The 14693-nt window shown below is 45.0% G+C and overlaps 1 protein-coding gene across 7 annotated transcripts in view; it reads right to left on the bottom strand.

Annotated features, from left to right (window-relative positions):
• LOC129857823 (transcription factor HIVEP3-like) overlaps positions 1-14693 on the bottom strand; it is a 92296-nt gene that overhangs the window by 26055 nt on the left and 51548 nt on the right. Inside the window, exon 1 of one of the 7 annotated variants that reach the window (XM_055926432.1) lies at positions 13507-13608. The exons of 5 other annotated variants lie outside the window; for them this stretch is intronic. The gene's annotated coding sequence lies outside the window, so the exon portion shown is untranslated. Of the gene's footprint in view, positions 1-9116; positions 9204-13506; positions 13609-14693 lie in introns of those variants that run through there. One more of the 7 variants, XM_055926433.1, reaches the window with a different exon arrangement.

The raw sequence follows: 14693 nt of genomic DNA, 5'->3' as shown, positions 1-14693 counted from the left end.
GTGTTCCAGCGGCTGGCTAAACAGGCCTAGCAGAAGACTAGTCTGACAGACTCCAGCTGGGGCAGCGGTGACAGGTTTTTTTAATGAGCCCGGGTTTCTCTCTTTCTCCATATGTTCCTGAAAAACACAGCACAGTCTGTGTTCATTACAGTGGAAAATAAATTAGAAACATTCTTCCTTTTTGGAATTGACAGATTATCAGATCCATTTCCACGTTCCCCAACATATGATGATCATCCATTTAGTCTGTTTAGCCAAACAGAAGTTTACTTTGCTTACTGCAGAGTACCATCAACAGTAGCAATTATTAATAAGAACAGACGGAAGTGGCGGCATTAAAATGAACTCAAACGCCTCACAATAAGAGAGGTAGACAAGAAAATGTTCTGAGCTGTCCAGCTACATTGTGGTGTTAGCCTTGGGAATTAGCTAGAATAGTTAGAAAAGGGATTGTTTTATACTGTAGCTAGGTCATGAACCAATGTGGTCTCTTCACACACAATTCCCAAGAAAGAAAAGTGAGTGTGAGAATACTACAGGAGTGTGAGACTGAGAAATAAAAAAGGCATGAGTGGGAGAGACAGGAAAAGACAGGTAAAGAGTGGGAAGATGAATGGGGAGAAAAAAGACGCCACTATGAAGCCAGAGTGCGTAGGAGGGCGATACATATTGTATATAGAAATATCGAGAGAAAGAAAGAAAAAAGAAGGAAAGTGTCTTCTCCCTTCCTACTTGTGTTGTTTGAACTGAGCACACGTTGGCCATCACAGTGTAAGGCTTAATAATCTCTGGCATAGTATTGATGCAACCTTTAAACAGAATGATTAGGCGGTTTTAGGGTGGGGGAGAGCACCGTCTGAATTATGCATGGCAGTGTAGTCTAGACTCCAGCTCAGAGCATGGAAACACACATTAGGGCTTTGCCAGGACGACAGGGGGAAAGCCTGCCAGTGAGCAAGCACACACATTTAAACAAGCATGCATACAGTACATACGTGCACACACATACAGACATATGCACACTCAAGCATGTGTACACACACACACTATAGCATGTGTACACACACACACACAGTAACGAATAGTGGTGGAGAGTCGACTCCATAGAGTCGATTCCTCGACTCCTTGACCACAAGAGTCGGAGTTGACTCCAAAAATTCTGGAGTTATACAACAACAAAAAATTGCCTAAGCAGCTAGCTGACGTAGGCTACCGATTAGCTTTGAAAATTTGGGTCATTAGATCGTCAGCTCCATATGCATTGCTAATCAAATCACCCAGTTCATTAGTGTGCGAGCACACACACACAGACAAGTTTTGCTAATTTTGGTCAGTTTGGTCAAATTGGAGTCGGCGTCGGACGATAGCAGGAGACGCAGTCGACTCCAAAAAACCTGGACAAATTTGGAAAGTGAAAGAAAGAGCATTGGTCCTTTCTCACTAGCAGGAGGGGGCCAAGGGAGGCCAAGGGATACTAGGCAGCTCAGGTAGAGTGCTCTGACAGGAAAAGAGAGCCAAGGCAGATAGGGGCACTAACAGGTTAACCTCTCTGGCGCAGGCGTTCCGCTAGCAACCCACCTCGACAACATCCGGTGAAATTGCAGAGCACCAAATTCAAAATACAGAAATAGTCATAATAAACATTCATAAAAAATACAAGTGTTATACATCGGCTTAAAAATGTACTTCTTGTTAATCCAGCCGCTTTGTCAGATTTCAAGAAGGCTTTACGGCGAAAGCATACCATGCGATTATCTGAGGACAGCGCCCCGCTTACAAAAGCATACAAACATTTTACAACCAAGTAAAGGAATTACAAAAGTCAGAAATAGCGATAAAATTTCAGTTACCTTTGAAGATCTTCATATGGTTGCAGTCACAAGAGTCCCAGCTACACAATAAATGTTTGTTTTGATCAATAAAGTCCCTCTTTATATCCCAAAAACTCAGTTTTGTTGGCGCGTTTTGTTCAGTATTCCACTGGCTCAAAGGCAGTCAAAACATGCAGACGAATACATCCTAATAGTACCGGTAAAGTTCGCTGAAACATGTCAAACGATGTTTAGAATTAATCCTCAGGTTGTCAACTGTCTAAATAATCGATACTATTTCAAGCGGACAATAGCGTATTCAATAGAAAGGAAAAACAACGAAGGGCGCGCACTCAGTCACACGCGCAAACCAGCTCTGCATTCTTCCTCAGTCCACTGACAAAAAGGTCTCATTCTTCTTCATTTTTCAGAAAACAATTTCTAAAGACTGGTGACATATAGTGGAAGCCATAGGAACTGAAATCTGGGTCCTAACCCATTAGATACTCTATAGGCATTCAATTGAAAAGTACCCACATCAAAAAAAAATCCTCAGGTTTTTGCCTGCCAAATCAGTTCTGTTATACTCACATACATTATTTTAACAGTTGTGGAAACTTTAGAGTGTTTTCTATCCAAATCTACCAATTATATGCATATCCTAGCTTCTGAGCCTGAGTACCAGGCAGTTTACTATGGGCACGCTTCTCATCCATATGTCGAAATACTGCCCCCAAGACATAAGAGGTTTTAATGTCTTGTAAGTAAGCGTTTCACGGTAAAGTCTACACTTGTCGAATTTGGCACATGTAACAAATAAAGTTTTATTTGACTCCATGTTGTGTGCTGACATGTTTTAAGTTAAATGCTGACCATTTCAAGAGTCAACCAAAGGATTTAAAAGCTTGCTATCTCCGAAGGTGAGAGTATGCTAAGGTAGACGGGAATCTATTTAGAATTATTTGGAATTATAGAATTATTGCTGGTATCTATGGCAATCAAAGCTCCCGCCAACGTTGGAAGTCTGACCCATCTCGGGGTTCATCGGGGTGGTGTCTGCCAGCGGGCCAAAGGCGGACCGGTGAAGGATTGGGTCCGGCGGTTGGCGGGAGCGACTCTGGATGCGTATCAGGCCCTTCTCGCGGATCTCCCCAGCTACGACGCTCGCCGGCCCCATTTGCGCGGGTTCTCTGGCGGGTCGCCTCGGCCGGCACCTAGCAGCTGACTTAGAACTGGTTCGGGTCAGGGGAAATTGACTGTGTAATTAAAACAAAGCATTGCAAATGCCCGAAGTGGGTTTTGACACGATATGATTTCTGCCCAGTGCTCTGAATGTCAAAGTGAAGAAATTCAATGAAGCCCGGGTAAAGGGCGGGAGTGATTGTGACTCTGTTAAGGTAGCCAAATGCCTCATCATCTAATTAGAGACGAGCATGAATGAGATTCCCACTGTCCCTACCTACTATCCAGCGAAACCACAGCCAAGGGAACGAGCTTGGCGGAATCAGCGGGGAAAGAAGACCCTGTTGAGTTTGACTCTAGTCTGGCACTGTGAAGAGACATGAGAGGTGTAGAATAAGTGGGAGGCCTCGGCAGCCGGTGAAATAACACTACTCTTATCATTTTTTTGCCTACCCGGTGTAGCGGGGAGGTGAGCCCCGCTCCGGGGACAGTGACAGGTGGGGAGTTTGACTGTGGCGGTATACCTGTCAAACGGTAACGCAGGTGTCGTAAGGCAAGCTCAGGGAGGACAGAAACCTCCCGTGGAGCAGAAGGGCAAAAGCTTGCTTGATCTTGATTTTCAGTATGAATACAGACCATGAAAGCGGGGCCTGACGATCCTTCTGATTTTTGGGGTTTTAAGCAGGAGGTGTCAGTAAAGTTAGCACAGGGATAACTGGCTTGTGGCGGCCAAGCGTTCATAGCGATGTCACTATTTGATCCTTCGATGTCGGCTCTTCCTATCATTGTGAAGCAGAATTCGCTATGCCTTGGATTGTTCACCCACTAATAGGGAACGTGAGCTGGGTTTAGACAGTCGTGAGACAAGTTAGTTTTACCCTACTGATGATGTGTTGTTGCAATAGTAATCCTGCTCAGTACAAGAGGAACCTCAGGTTCAGACATTTGGTGTATGTGCTTGGCTGAGGAGCCAATGGTGTGAAGCTACCATCTGTGGGATTATGACTGCACGCCTCTAAGTCAGAATCCCCCCTAAACGTAATGATACCGTAGCGCTGCGGATCTTCACTTGTCCCGGGATAGCCTGCCTCTTTTGGCAGGTGAGTAGAGCCATTCGTGACAGGGTTGGGGTGCAGCCGGATGAGTTGCCGCTCCTCTCCTGATGCGTACCACATGTTTGCGGGGAACATGGTGCTAAATCACTCGTAAATGACCCGATTCTGGGTCAGGGTTTCATACGTAACAGAGCAGCTCACTCGCTGTGATCTATTGAAAGTCAGCCCTCGATCCAAGCTTTTGTCGGGGACGGAAGGCATCTTCCTCCACCTTCCTCCTTTACTAACGGGTTACCAGGTGCACAGACAAGGGCCAGGAGCCAGAGTACGAGAGACCAGAGGCCCAGAGAGAGAGAGAGAGAGAGAGAGAGCAAGCAGGCGAGTGAAGGTGCAGACCCATGCTGAAAGTTCCACCAGCACCTGGTAACCCATATGCGTGGACTTAGTGCCTGAGCGGAAAGTGGGTGGGTCACCAGGTGCACAGATGTTGTTTCAGGTTACCAGGTGCACGTGGTTCGTGACAGTGGGTCTAAATACTTTAGTGTCCGAAAAGAGATCCGGGAACGGTGGAAAACTTCAAACCCGTGCGGTTATGTAGAAATGGGCTCTTTTAAGGGTTCTGGGGCCTTCAGGACCACAGTTTTAACGCTCCGAATGTGATCATCCCTTCGGCGACCGATTGGTGGTTGTTAAGCCCCAGAGAGGGCCTGGCTCTCGAGCCCAGTTCCCAGCTTGGTTGCGGGCGGATATTGAGCGCTGTCCTTGGCAGGTGCTCTATCCCAGCGTTCACCTCGCATGCATGGTTCATGCATGGTTCCTCTCTGTTGTCCAGACAGTTACATTCCTTCTGACCGATTGCCATCCGTTATCCACCTGGGAGGGCCCCCGTCGGCCGGATGGTTCCTCACGCCCCACGTGGATTTGCCTCTATCGGTGGAGCCCCTTTCGGAGATGCTTTACCCCTTTTCTCCGATACGCTCCAGCCGAGCCCCGTCCGAGCGAGACCCAGCCGACCTGTCTGACCCAGTGGCCCTACATTGGTGTTCCAATGCGGGCAGCGTTACGCCCAGGAAGCGATGCCTGTGGTAGGGGGCCACCTCGCTACGCATCTGGCGCCAGAGACACGTGTGTTTCTCAAACTGTGTTGTTGGCTCGGTTGTGCGGTTTCTACTAAAATCTCCAGCTTGACAAAGACCTCTCGAGTGGCGCCCTGGCTTCTGTGGAGTTGGCCATGGGCAGTGCAGGGCCTCTTTCTGGGCACGCGGTGGATTTCACCAGGGCCTCCTCACCTCACAGGGTAGAACCGTGCCCCGGCCGTTCTCCAGGGAAGGCAGCAGGCACGCAAATTACCCACTCCCGACTAGGGGGGGGGGGGGGGCTCGGGGGGGGGGGGGGGGGGGGTAGTGACGAAAAACAACAACACAGGACTCTTGAGGCCCTGTAATTGGAATGAGTACACTAAATCCTTTCACAAGGATCCATTGAAGGGCAAGTCTGGTGCCAGCAGCCATGGTAATTCCAGCACCAATAGTGCATCTTAAAGTTGCTACAGGTAAAAAGCTCGTAGTTGGCTCTGGGATCGAGCTGGTGGTCCGCCGCGAGGCGAGCTACCGCATGTTACAGCCCCTGCCTCTCGGCACCCCCTCGATGCTCTTAACTTAGTGTCCCGCGGGGTCCGAAGCGTTTACTGTGAGTGTTCAAAGCAGGCCCGGTCGCCTAAATACCGCAGCTAGGAATAATATAATAGGACTCTGGTTCTATTTTGTGGGTTTTTCTTCTGAACTGGGGCCATGATAAAGAGGGACCGCCGGGGGCATTCGTATGGTGCCGCAAGAGGTGAAATTCTTGGACCGGCGCAAGACAGACGAAAGCATTCGCCAAGAAAATTTTTATTAATCAAGAACGAAAGTCTGAGGTTTTTTGTCCAGGTGAGAAAGGGCAGTTTGGAGTTCAATTGAGATTGCGTCTTCTGTGGATCTGCTGGGGAGATCAAAGCACTTCATGGCTACGAATGTGAGTGCCACGGGGCAGTAATCATTTATGCAGTTTACCTGCTAAAACATGTTTCTGCTAGAAACATGTAGGTATTACAGACTCGGTCAGGGAGAGGTTGAAAATGTCAGTGAAGACACTTGACAGTTGGTCCGCGCATGCTTTGAGTACACATCCTGGTAATCCGTCTGGCCCAGCGACTTTGTGAATGTTGACCTGTTTAAAGCTTTTGTTCACATCGGCTACCGAGAGCGTTATCACACAGTCATCCAGAACAGCTGGTGCTCTCATGCATGCTTCAGTGTTGCTTGCTCATCTGATAGGCTCTTGTCACTGGGCAGCTCGCGTCTGGGTTTCCCTTTGTAGTCCGTAATAGCTTTCATGCCCTGCCATATCCGACAAGCATCAGTCTTATTCCTGTATTGATGCTTTGCTTGTTTGATGGTTCATCTGAGGGTATAGCGGGATTGCTTATAAGCAACCGGATTAGTCTCCCGCTCCTTGAAAGCGGCAGCTCTAGCCTTTAGCTCAATGCAGATGTTGCCTGTAACCCATGGCTTCTGGTTAGGATATGTACGTACAGTCACTGTTGGACAAAGTCATCGATGCACTTATTGTTAAGGCCGATGACTGAGGTGGTGTACTCCTCAATGCCATTGGATGAATCCTGGAACATATTCCAGTCTGTACTAGCAAAACAGTCCTGTAGTGTAGCATCTGCATCATCTGACCACTTCCGTATTGAGCGAGTCACTGGTACTTCCGGCTTTAGGTTTTGCTTGTATGCAGGAAATCAGTAAGATATAATTATGGTCAGATTTGCCAAATGGAGAGCGGGTGAGAGCTTTGTATGCATCTCTGTGTGTGGAGTAAAGGTGGTCTAGGATTTTTCCCCCGTGTTTGCATATGTGACATGCTGGTAAAAATTTGGTCAAACTGATTTAAGTTTCCCTGTATTAAAGTCCCGTGCCACTAGGAGCGCCGCTTCAGGATGAGCATTTTCTTCTTTGCTTATGGCCTTATAGAGTTGGTTGAGAGCAGTCTTAGTGCCAGCTTCGTTTTGTGGTGGTAAATAGACGACTACGAATAATACAGATGAGAATTCTTGGTAGATAGGGTGGTCTACAGCTTATCATAAGGTACTCTACCTCAGGCGAGCAATACCTCGAGAATTCTTTAATATTAGACATTGCGCACCAGCTGTTATTGACAAAGAGACACACCCTCATCCCTCGTCTTACCAGAGGTAGCATCTCTGTTCTGCCGGTGCATGGAAAATTCCGCAAGCTCTATATTGTCTGTATCTTTATTCTGCCACATCTCGGTGAAACATAAGATGTTACAGTTTAATGTCCCGTTGGTAGGATCATCTTAATCATAGGTCATCAATTTAATTTTCCAACGATTGCATGTTAGCCAAAAGAATGGAAGGCAGTGGGAGTTCACTCGCTCGCCTCCGGATTCTCATAAGGATGCCCGATCTGCGGCTCCTTTTCCGGCGTCTTTTCTTCACACAAAAGCGTGGATCTGGGCCTGTTCCAGTGAAAGCAGGATATCTTTCTCGTTGGATTCGTTAAAGGAAAGAGTTTCACCCAGTCCACGGTGAGTAATCGCTTTTCTGATGTCCAGAAGTTATTTTCGGTCATAAGAGACGGTAGCAGCAACATTATGTACACAATTTAAAAAAGAAGTCACAAAACGCAAGGAAATATATTACAAAATAGCACAATTGGTTGGGAGAATGTAAAACGTCAGCCATGTTCTTCGGCGCCATCAGTCCGACTGAGTCTGGTAACTTTTACTTTGACTCAAAAGATGAGTACGGTGATGAGGCATTCTGATGGTGCATAAGCTCAACAACCATACTGCCAGAAGGGAGGCACACCCTTGGAGAGACAATGGATCACCTGGAAACTAATCTGAACTGGCTCAAATATGTGGTTGGTTAGAGCTTGGAACTCCAGAGTTGGTTCTTGCTGCTACACGAGACATGAATCAAACACCTCATCATATACAGACTGTCATCATATTAATTAAATGTATTAATAACGATTATTTCATTTGGCTACATTGTCATTATTGTATTCCTTTCACAATTATTTGAGATTGGATAAGGAACTACACTGTTTAGAAATAATAGGCTAATTCATAATCGTTGTATTACACAGGGAACAATCACCTTGGGTAGGGGAAATATGGCAGAGACTGTCATGTTATTTTCTTGAAAACACACGCACCAACTCTCTCACACGTTACACTGCCCAGAACACCCTCCTCTGTAGCCTGTCGGTCTCAAATCCATTCTGACAGTCAGATCAGGTAAGCAAACCAGACCCTAAAGAGATCCTGCCATTCCCCAGTGGCTCTGGTTCCTTTCAACATTTCCTCCTGTTGTTTCACAAAGGCTTTTCCTTCCCACTGACCCCCTTACCTTAATGCTTTACAATAACCAGGTAGAAGGAACCATATGAAGGAAGTGAGACCGAAAATGGACTGTCAGCCTTCAACTGCTGTGCAAACATTTCAATGCTGGAATCTCAGGATGGTAATTAGAATTCTACTGTGGATGAATGCAGACGGGGAAAAGTTGCTGATTCACTCATTCACAAAGATCTATTTATAGTCTATAGGGTGTGAATGTACTTTTAGTGAAGCCGACGATGCAGCAGTGTTCCATTTTCTTACAGTGACACATTCCTTTGAGGAGTTGTCACAAGCAAAATGCCAGAGCTAATATTAGTATCAGGAAATTAAACCGCGAATCCTTTACTCTGCAGAATCAGGTCCTTCAGTATGGGAACCTGTAATGGGACACACCTCTCTGCTGTCTATCTTTAACCTTTGCCTGTACAGTACATTCCTTTGCTGTCATCAGTTGGAAACAGTACCAAGTAGACTTGGGGTGTTGTCGGAGTGTATTTTTTTATGTCTGTGTGTACATGCGTGAGGCGTGCATATCATGGTGTGAAATGGATTGCTTAGCTCCTGCCTAGCTCAGACCAGTAAGTGTGTGTGGGGGGGGGGGGGGGGGAGTGCGGTGCATTGCCAGCAGACACACAAACAGTGATGGCGGTACCCAGGGGAAAGCAGACCCAGGAAGAAGCAGTCTTTCTCTCCTTCATGTCTTTCTGAGGTTCCCTCTCTTCTTGTTCCATGGAACACTTGTAGTGAGTCTGCAGAGACATATTTAAAAATGCAGGACAAGTTAAATATCCCTTCACTCTGGATATGTGTCATGCATTCAAATGTCCTCACAAATACTTGAGGGGTTACCCCTGAATTTCATCAACACAAAAGATAAGCTTTGTAGGGCATCAGCCTTATCAATATGGCACCTTGAAGCACCTTGCGTCATGTCTTGAGGGGAGATTAAAACAGATAAAATAGACTGACACCTGACTAGATTTATTTTCCTAGACATTTCTAAGTGAAAAGAACTATGCATTTCCAACTAAAGGCTAAACTCTTCTCTCGAGGTCTGTTGATAAAACTGCTAGGAAATGTTGTTAAAATGGTATGAACACGTTGATTGAAAGTGGTTGTAATGTGTGGACAACATGAGGAACAGCACTGAGTAGTTAAGCAAAATGTTCACCCAGGCTCCAATCTAATGTTCTAACCATTCATTAGGGAGCAAGATTATTCTGACATTGGTGGGATGTTTGTAAAAGACAGAGGAAACCTGACCATGCCAATAACAGCTAGCAACATTGCGATAACGTTGTTAAAGAGTTCTTTGATCAACCAGGTCTGCTGGAAGTCCTGCTATGTTAACCTTAACATCTGAAGATTGAGACACAGCAACAAATCGTGATCTACTGTAACTTTGATAAACTGAGGTCACATAACATGAGGCATCATTACAAGCACCATTCAGTCACTCAATACGTAAAAAGCTGTACTAGTACAATATCAGAACTGTCTCCATATTAATATGCACAGACACCAAGAACAAAGAGCAGACCGGGTTATGAGTTTGTGCTCATTTTGGCAGGTCTTTCCACGGCTGGTAATGATGGATAAAAATATGGGCTAAACATTAAATGAGCTTGTACCTGGAGAACCGATAAACCCTCTTTCCCGCCTCTCCTTTCCTCACTGTAGCCTGGTGCTGCTGGTTCACTGGTTCCCATGGAAACGGGTCTACTTGGAGCTATGGCAGATGGAGAGAGAGCTGGAGGGCTACATTTATCACCCAGCATCCTCTCTGGGTACGGATGTAAGCTGGCAGGAGGAAGTGGTGGAACAGCCTGACCTCTGCACTCATGCCGTACAGCCCCTAACCCCTGAGCGCTGGGCTTGAGGGTCGCTGAAGGTAGAAAGCAGCCTACAGATCTAGGCCCAGCTCACCTTCACCAAATTGTGACCATAACCACCTGGCTGTGACAATGCTACATTGCTGTAAGATCAGTGTCTCAGGGGCAACTTGTTTACATTCATTACTTAGGTCTGTGGTAGTGACATTAGCTCAAACCATAGTCATACATATGTCCTGTGGAGGGATTCACCCAGTTCTTGGTATTCTTTCTCAGAGAGAGTTTAAGCACTTTTACCAGATCAAACTAACACCCAAACCTGAACCTGAGGGTGTTATTGTAACCAAGTGGCAAAATCACAATAAAGCTCTTTTTACTAGAACTTACAATTAAAGAAACCCAGAAGACAGAAGCTCTCAAAACCAGATGGCATGTTAGACCAATGTTCCCCAGACCCACCTCGGGTTACTCCCACTGTGTCTAGTAGGAGATGTACACACTCAGAGGGAATTCTCTTAAACTGCATACAAGCAGGATTTCAGACGGCTTTGAAAAGACAGGCGGTTCACAGCGATCACCATGCTCACTTCGATTAAACACTAGCCGATGGACTGAAGGTCAATTCCCTCCAAATCAAACACAAGCAGCACAAAGGCATAGCGAAATGTACATCTGAACTAGGGATGTGACAAATGGGAAAAAAATAGTAATGTTTAAACTATAATAACCACGTGAATTCACAATGCAGCTGCGCTGCTGCCAGCAACAGTTTGTCTCTCAGATGGTTATGCATTGCACCTGTACTACCATTACTGTACCTCAATTCCACCTCGTAAAGTTTGCATTTCGTTCTCATTTAACTTCAAAGTATTGCCATACAGGACTTTGCTGCTGATGACGTAGTGGTGGAGAGCAGATTCCAAAATGGTTTATTCCTCGACTCCTTGCATGTCGACCCATTTCTGAGGATCAAGATTAGATTCCGCTAGGAAGACTGATTAATTGCCATACTTTGAAGAACACAAACACTCGCATCTTTAATAGCGGGAAGGGCATAGTATAGGCAGGTCGGCCACCAGGCAGACAGAACTGTGCACTAGGCCTGACTCTAAATCGGCAATCAAAAGCTGTATATCACAATGGAATGCTGTACCTTGCAATTTCGTGTCTTGCAATGTCTTGCAACTCCAGTAAAGCAGGCCTATCATCAATGAATAGGCTAGGATATTCAACACGCAACAAACCGAAGACTGGACACACACACTCATCATAAGCGAAGAGCAGGCGAGCCAGCGCGAGGGAGAGAGAGGAGTTGTGATAATTTCTCTTAACTTCTTCGGGGTAGGGGGCAGCATTTTCACTTTTGGATAAATAGCATGCCAAAATTCAACTGCCTGCTACTCACCCCCAGAATATAAGATATGCATATTATTAGATTTGGATAGAAAACACTCTGAAGTTTCTAAAACTGTTTGAATCATGTCTGTGAGAATAACAGAACTTATGTAGCAGGCAAAACCCCGAGGACAAATCATTCAGAATTTAAATTGTTTTGGGGTCACTGCCTTTTCAATAAATTTTCATTGGGACACCAGATTTCTAAGGGACTTGTTTGCAGTTCCTACCACTTCCACTGGATGTCACCAGTCTTTGGAAATTGGTTGAGGTTATTCCTTTGTGGAATGAAGAAGTAAGTAAATGAGGGTCACGTGAAGTAAATTGTTTGAGAGAGGCACATTACCAGAAAAGTTGTCAGTTTGTTTTCTTTTTGTATTGAACACAGATCATCCCGTCTTCAAAATGATCAATTATTAACGTTTAAAAATACCTAACGTTGTATTACAAAAGTAGTTTGAAATGTTTTGGTAAAGTTTACATGTAAATTTTGATATATTTTGTAGTGACGTTTGCGCAAGTTGGAAGCTGTGTTTTTCTGGATGAAACGCGCCAAATAAATGGACATTTTGGATATATATCGACGGAATTAATCGAACAAAAGGACCATTTGTGATGTTTATGGGACATATTGGAGTGCCAACAAAAGAATTTCGTCAAAGGTAAGGCATGAATTATATTTTTTATTTCTGCGTTTTGTGTCGTGCCTGCAGTGTTGAAATATGCTGCTCTCTTTGTTTACTGTTGTGCTATCATCGGATAATAGCATCTTATGCTTTCGCCGAAAAGCCTTTTTGAAATCTGACATGTTGGCTGGATTCACAACGAGTGTAGGTTTGATTTGGTATCTTAGATGTGTGATTTAATGAAAGTTTGATTTTTATATCATTTTATTTGAATATGGCTCTCTGTATTTTCCCTGGCTATTGGCCAGGTGGGACGATTGCGTCCCACCTACCCCAGAGAGGTTAATGTTAAAAATCCCAACTTCGTTTAAACGTTCACAACAGTAATCTGAACCACAAGAAGAACCCAGATGGATTTTACAGAAATGAACAATGGGCTAGGATGAAGGTCACTAATCATGTATTCAGGTAACATTATAAACTATAAGAAGAGGAGCTCTAACCGAAGTGCTGTTCTCATATTTTCAAAAAGTCTAGGGATTCAACCCAATCCAGTGAGACCAGTCTAATAAGCCCGTAGAAGCTGTCAATATTTATTTTACTGCCTTTTCGACGTATCAAGAAAGGCAAAGAGCACACCCACACCAGGAAGTGGAGGGAATATGCCTGTATAACTGAATCATGCATATGTAGACCACACATACACTGATTAGTCATCCTCTCTCTAGCCACCATTAACCCTCCAAAAACAATGGAGTATTGAGGACTTTGCTTTTCGGCGATGCTCTTTAAACAATCCCATTTAGCTGCACTCAACCATGAAAGAACTAGAACTCCTAGAATCCAGGTAGCTGCTACACTCACATCCAGTACCTAACACACTCAAGCAAACTGGAGTAAAGAAGACAAATCAGGAACGGCAACCCATTCAGAGAAAGCACACACAGATAGAAACACTACCTACGGTACAGCAGCAGATCACACAGCAGACAGTTATGAGGACTTTCAATCCCAATCTAACAGACCAATCCCATTACAGTGGCCATTTAGCCTCAGGGTGTATGAGAGAGAGAGAGTTGTGAGGAGAGCGGAGAGTGAGAGAAAGAGTGAAATAGTGAACGAGCACAGAGAGATTGATGAAGGAGAGAAAGAGAGAGAAAATGAGAGAGGGAGGATGAGAACAGTTTACCTGGGAGAGAGTAGCCTGGTTTCACCCCTCAGAGGAGCTTCAGAGACATGCGGGGAGAGAGCGAGCGGATGAGTGCTTGAGAGGGTGTGTTTCTTAGAGTGGGAGGGGGTGAGGCGAAAAGAGAGTGATGGAGAGAAAGCGTTAACAAGTGTTAGCCCTGTAATGGAAAGTAGAGGGATGAGAAAAAAAAGTTAAGAGAGCTAGGGGGGACCTACAAAGTTGCCACCTTAGAATAACCATCATCATTACAAACATTATCAACATCATCATCATCATCATTGTTGTAACATCGAAGCACTTTTGGCCGATATCGATATCCAATATTTTCCTTGCCAAAAAACCCAATACCGATATTTAGAATTTTAGCAGCCTTTTAAGCATTCTAGTAGTTAAATAGTTCTAACACACACACACACCAAAAAGTTATTTTGTTGGCATTTACGTATGTCCCCGTTACCAGTAAAACATAATCAAAACCTATTTATTTCACTTACTTTCTGTGCTGTTAATTTGTTTAGTCGTTTCATTCAACCAGGATTTCATCATACATGTCAAGTAGTGAAGTTTCAGCTCTGTTTGTCCGTGGCCTCTCTTCCTCAGTACGCACTGTAACTGTGTCCGTTTCCAACTTGTCTAGCTATGTCTAACATCACGTAAAACCTGTTTCTTGTCTGCATCGAAGTAGGGGCCCTTGTACCTAGCATTGAGCATGGTGCCGACACAGTAAAGAGGCCCAGAGAGAATGCCCACAGAATCGCTTGTTCACAGCCTCTAGTAGAGTACTTTTATTTTAACCTTACGGTCTGTGTCGGCAGTTTTGTTGAGTAGGCGTTTCAATGCCATGACAGATGGTATCACATCTGCTGCAGACGTTGAGCTCATTTCTCGAGTCAGTTGTTCAAATGGAGCTAGGTGTTCATGTTTCCAAGTTTCAAACATGTTCTCAAATGCCATTGACATGGCAGCAGCGGTATGAGAACCAGCACATTCTTGAGCATGCAATAAGCCTTTTCCTCCGTATGAAATCCTTGTCGACCCGCTGTGCGGTCAGACTCAGCATGCTCATGGGGCTGACGTCGCTGGTCCAAATGTCAGTCGTGAAGCTAATAGCAGTGGCGCCCATAGCAAGTAGCTCACGGATGTGCGTTTCAACAATACTGTGTAACTCCAGTAGGGAAACATCTGAA

This window comes from Salvelinus fontinalis, chromosome 6 (genome assembly GCF_029448725.1).
Source record: "Salvelinus fontinalis isolate EN_2023a chromosome 6, ASM2944872v1, whole genome shotgun sequence".
In the NCBI taxonomy this organism is placed as follows: Eukaryota; Metazoa; Chordata; class Actinopteri; order Salmoniformes; family Salmonidae; genus Salvelinus; species Salvelinus fontinalis.
Note: the sequence above shows the minus strand (reverse complement) of the source record. Positions and strands in the feature narration are given on the sequence as shown.